The following is a 5,885-nucleotide window of genomic DNA, read 5'->3' as shown; positions in this document are numbered from 1 at the left end:
GTCGGAACTTCCTGTTCCTCGGAGGTCATCCCTTGCCACTTTTACTGTAGTCTTCCTGGTACCGCGAACTTGGTGACCGAGTTCACCGAGACTGACAGGACGAGTGTCCGTTGAACAGGTGGATACACCTGTAGGTGGGCCCGCAAGGAGATCGTCACCAGCGAGGGCTAAAACTCATTGGTGATACGGACATATGGCACAAATCATTAGTGTGTTGCACACTATTGAGACTGATTCGGGAACCACTGTTTCCATGAAGTCGCATAACAGTTTAAACAGTTTTCTTTTAATTTTATTTTTTTACAGCCCAGTCGTTGTCCTCCTCCAGGTCCGCCCTCCTACTACAGTTTCTAATCCCATTCCTCCCACTCAACCCCCCAACCCTCTCCAAGAGGATTCCTCCCGTTCCCCCCACAGGCTTTACCACTCACTGGGGCCGCAAGTTTCTCTTGAGTTAGGTGCGTCTTCTCCCACTGAGGCCAGACCCGGCAGTCCTCTGCAGTATATGTGTTAGGGCCTTAGACTAGTTCTTGTATATTGCCTGGTTGGTGGCTCAGTGTCTGAGAGATCTCAGGGGTCTAGGTTAGTTGAGATTGCTGGTCTTCCAATGGGGTCGCCCTCCTTTCCCTAATTCAGCCACAGGAGTCCCTGACTTCAGTTCAGGGGTTGGGTGTTAAGTATCTTACATCTGTCTGAGTTAACTGCTTGTTGAGCCTTTCAGAGGACTGCCATGTTAGGCTCCTGTGTGTAAGCACAACATAGCATAGTGTCAAGTCTTGGAACCTCCCAACCTCACCTTGAGATGGATCCCAACCAAGTTGGGCCTGTCACTGGACTGTCTTTCCTTCAGTCTCTCCTCCATTTTTGTCCCTGCAGTTCTCTTAGAAAAGAACAATTCTGGGTCAGTTTTTGGCTGTGGAATGGCAACCCCATCCCTCCACTTGATGCCCTGTAGAGCATTTCATCTGAGGTTCCTCCCTTTGAGTCCTGAGAGTCTCTCACGTCCTAGGTCTCTGGTACATTCTAGAGGGTCCCCCGCCAGACCCCTCCCTTCAACCCTTCCCCCCCTTGCATATTTTCATTCTGCTGGCTCCCAGGGCTTCTCCCCCCACTTCCTGATCATGTCCCCCTTTTCCCCTCCTTCTCCCCTCTCCCGCCCAGACCCCTCCCTTCCGTGATGATTGTTTTCTTTTTCCTCTCAAGTGGGACTGGGCCTCACTTGGGCCCTTCTGCTTGTTAACCTTCTTGAGTTCTGTGGGTTGTATCCTAGGTATTCTGTACTTTTTTGGCTAATATCCACTAGTTAGTGAGTACATACCATGCATGTCCTTTTGGGTCTGAGTTACCTCAATCAGGATGATATTTTCTAGTTCTATCTAGTTGCCTGCAAAACTCATGATGTCCTCATTCTTAATAGCTGAATAGTATTGCAAATTTGCCTATTTAGTTTTAAACTTTAAAGCATGAGCACCATCTTCTGGACAGATAGACCATTTTCCATGTGCCATGCCCTACACAACACAGTAACTGCTGCTTAAATGGAGGTCTCTGCCATAAAACTCAACATTTTACTGGAGATGAAAATGGAGTCCTTGAAATTATTTCAGCATAGAATTTGAAGACCTTTACAGCTGAGTTCTCTTGAGACCTTTGTCTTAATTCTGGTAGATTTTCACTGGGATCATTCTTATTTTTTTTTTTAATTTTATTATTCATTCCATTCATTTACTTCTCAAATGATATCACACTTCCTGATTATTCCCTCTTAACAACCCCCCATGATATCCCATTTCCTGGTTACCCCTCCGCCATCCCCTCATCCCACATCTGCCCTCCCCCCTCCATTTTGCCTGCATGAGAGTGCTCTCCCACTCACCCACACTCTCCCGCCCCACCATTCCAGCATTCCCCTACTCTGGGGCATCAAACCTCCCTGGGACCAAGGGCCTCCCCTCTCCTGGCTCTTGGGCAAGGCACACACAGAAAGAGTAGACGGGATGAAATAATCAAACTCAGGACTGAAATTAATAAAATAGAAAAATTCCAAAGAGTCAATGAAAGATACTTTATCCATAGATCTGGTAGCAAAAAAGAAAACCTATCTCTTCTTGCAATATAAATGGAACTTGTCTGATAGTTTAGAATGATCCCAGTAGGCAGATCATTCTAAAAAAAAAAGTTGATCTGTTTTCTTTTTTGCTACCAGATCTATGGACAAAGTATCTTTCATTGACTCTTTGAAATTTTTCTACTTTATTAATTTCAGCCCTGAGTTTGATTATTTCATCCCGTCTACTTTTTCTACTCTTTCTGGGTGTTATTTCTTTTTGTTCTAGAACTTTCAGGTATGCCATTACATTGCTAGTGTGAGATTTCTCTATTCCTGTTATGTAGGCACTTAGTGCTGTGAACGTGCCTCTTAGAACCAACCACCTTCCTTGTGTCCCATAGGTCTGGGTATGTTTGTGTTCATTTTCATTCAACCATAAAAAAGTTTTATTTTTCTTGACCCATTTTTCATTCAGTACTGAGTTGTTCAGTTTCCATGAGTTTGTAACCATTCTGATGTTTCTGTTGTTGATAGCCATTGTTGTTTAGTCTGTGGTGGTCAGATAGGATTTAGGGTGTTATTTCACATTGCTTGTGTCTCTTGAGACTTGCTTTATGTCCATGTATGTAGTCAAATTTGAAGAAAGTTCCATGAGCTGCTGAGAAGGAGGTATGTTCTTTTGTGTTTGGGTGAAATATTCTGTAGATATGTTAGGTCCATTTGGTTTATGACATCAGTTCGCTGTAGCTTTTCTCTGTTTAGTGTTTGCCTGGATGACCTCTCTATTGGTGAGAATCAAGTATTGAAGTCACCAAGTATCACTCTGAGGGTCATTATGTGATTTTAGTTATACTAGATTTTTAAAATGAACTTTGGGACCCCGGTTTGGTGCATAAATGGTGGATTTTCCTTTGATGATTAAGTGTTCTTTCCTGTTTCTGGTGACTAGTTTTTTGTTGAAGTCTATTTTGTCAGATATTAAAATGCTTTCACTGGCTTGCTTCTTGGGTACATCTGATTGGATTAGCTCTTTCTACTGTTTTACCCTGAGGTGCTATCTATCTTTGATGTTGAAGTATGTTCTTGCATGCAGCAGACGGATAGATCCTGTTTTTTGAATTCAATCTGTTAGTCTGTGCCTTTGTATTGAGGAAGTGAGACTGTTGATATTGAGAGCTCTCACTGAGCATTGTTTGTGTTGATTACTGTTATTTTGTTGTTATAGTGTGGCACCCCCTGCCCTTTTGATTTTCTGGTCTGGGGTTATTTATTCCTGTGTTTTCTTGGGTGTGGTAACCTCTTCAGGTTAGAGTTTCTTCTAACACCTTCTATAGAGCTGGACTTGTAGATAGATACTGCTTAAATTTGGTTTTATCATGGAATTTTTTTCCTCCATTTACTGTGATTGAAAGTTTTGCTGGGTATAGTAGTCTGGGCTGGTGTCTGTGATATCAAAGGGTCTTCAGCCCAACTGTTCAGGACCTTCTGGCTTTTCGAGTTTCCATTGAGAAGTTAGATGCTATTCTAATGGTGTTGTCTTTATAGCTTTTAATATTTCTTCTTTGTTCTATACATTTAGTGTTTGATTATTATGAGTTGTAGGGAGTATGGAAATTTTTTCCTGGTCCTATCTATTTGGCGTTCTCTGTGCTTCTTGTACCTTGATAGATACCCCTCAAACCCCTCAGACAGAATTTCTTTGTGTAACAGCCCTGGCTGTCAGGAATTTGCTTTGTAGATCAGGCTGGCCTTGAACTCACAGAGATCTGCCTGCCTCTGCCTCTTTAGTGTTAGGATTAAAAGCACTGCTATGCCCGGTTGTACCTTTTTGTTTTTTAATTTATTTTTTATTAGATATTTTATTTACATTTCAGATGCCATCCCCTTTCCCCATTTCCCCTCCCTAGAAAACCCCTGTCCCATGCCCCCTTTTCCTTTTTGCTTTTATACAATTTTTTTAAAAAATGTTAATAAAAGGCTTTATAAGTTTGGTAGTGTTCAATCAGAAGTGTAACCCAATACCCAACCTAGATATATCAACTATCTTTGACTGGCGGAGACATGTGAACATCCGCCTCCATGTTCCCCCCCCCCCATCACCTAGCTCCTCCTTTCCCTCTCCTCCTCCTCTCCTTACTCCTCCTCTTCCTCTCCTTACTCCTCCCACCTTAGCTCCTCCTACATATCACCCTTCCTGTTCAACTTTTCTCTCAAAATACAATTACAGCATAACTATACCAATTTGTACCAGTAAGATACAAGATAGACCTAAAACCCAGTCTATCATTTTGTTGACTAACCAGAACCTCTGTCATCTCTCCTAACTAAAACACTTAGTTCTAAATCTGGCTTTTTTCTTGGCTTTAGAATGAATGTCAGCTGAAAACCTTCTTCTCAAATCTTTCTCTCAAAGTAAATAGCCAGGATTGGCTATGAGACTATAAGTTTTTAACCCCATCAGAAATCCAAAATGACTGAGTTAACTGAAATTATGGGAAGCACAAAGCATAGCTTCTAAAACTTAGCCAATTTATAGAGACCTCTGAACACCTGGACAGTCCCTATACTACAAAACGTTGGAGCATCCGATCTTCAGCCTTCTGGCCCAGGATCATCTGACAGACCTAGTGATGCAGAATTATTAAGGGCTGATTACTCTATCTAGGCAGATATAATCAGTCGACTATTCCACAAGTGTGTCCTTTTCTGGACTGTGATTTGTCTGTAGATGGAAAGAGGCAATTCTTGCCTAGTGGCTGTCTTACCACAACTGGAGTAACTCCAAAGATGCTCAGTTTCTTCTTAGAATCCAAGACAGGAAGCTGTCAGGAGCAGACAGGTCTCTAATCAAAATGAACATTAATACAGAAATGTTTGTAATGTCAATTCTGTGGACTTCTGACGTTTTGAAAACCAACTATCCATGTAAGGTAATGTAGACTGTTGTCTGTTAACTCCTCTCAGCTCTTTCTAAATAAAATGTAGAAAACACCCTAACAATAAACTCAAAGCCATGAATTTGCTATAGGCCCTTAACTCACAGGCTAACCATCTCAAATCAGTTAAAAAAGTTAAAGAAGGACTGGGTCTAAGCCTTGTATTTCTAAATGTGTTATATAGGCACAATGCCTATGAGAGTAACAATATTCATCTCACTTTTATATCAATAAGAAGCTCGTACCAATGAAAACCTTAAATTTGAAATCAAAGTAAATTTTGTACCATTTAAGAAATTATAACTTCATCTTAAAAACAATTATACATATTTCTACCAGTAGGTTATGGCTATGCAATAAGTCCTAGCTAATCCTCCCTGTTCCACCAAAAACACTACTTTTCCCTAGAAAGACAGCCCAATATTAACCACCTCATTCCCCAAGCCCACAGAATAGGGGTGCCGACTCTTCATTAACTTCTTCAAACTGATTATGGGCATTGAGATATTAGAAGAAGGGTAGGGAAAAAGTAAATTGATAAGCCTCTGACGTCTGTGTCTTCACTGCATCCAGCTGGAATTCCAGGGCATCAGAGATTGCAGCAGGTCTGCTCAGCTTGCTTAATGAATAGATACACCAAGGCTCTGTATTCTGCAATATACATTTCTCAAAACAAATTTTAGTATCAAGATAATTTTTTGTTTGAATTCTGGAATCTAGTCTTCTGGCGGCCTGTCTCTGTCATGTCTAATCCATATAATTCTGGGAGTTCTTATGAGGGTGTGCTCCCACCATCCTCCCATTTCCACCTTCCATGATCTCAAATTCCCCAACACTGGGGAATCCAAACTTTCAGGCACCAAGGCCCTCCACTTCCACTAATGCCTAACCCCTTACCC

The sequence above is a fragment of the Arvicanthis niloticus genome, chromosome 1, assembly GCF_011762505.2.
Source record: "Arvicanthis niloticus isolate mArvNil1 chromosome 1, mArvNil1.pat.X, whole genome shotgun sequence".
NCBI lineage: Eukaryota > Metazoa > Chordata > Mammalia > Rodentia > Muridae > Arvicanthis > Arvicanthis niloticus.
This window is presented reverse-complemented; position numbering follows the sequence as displayed.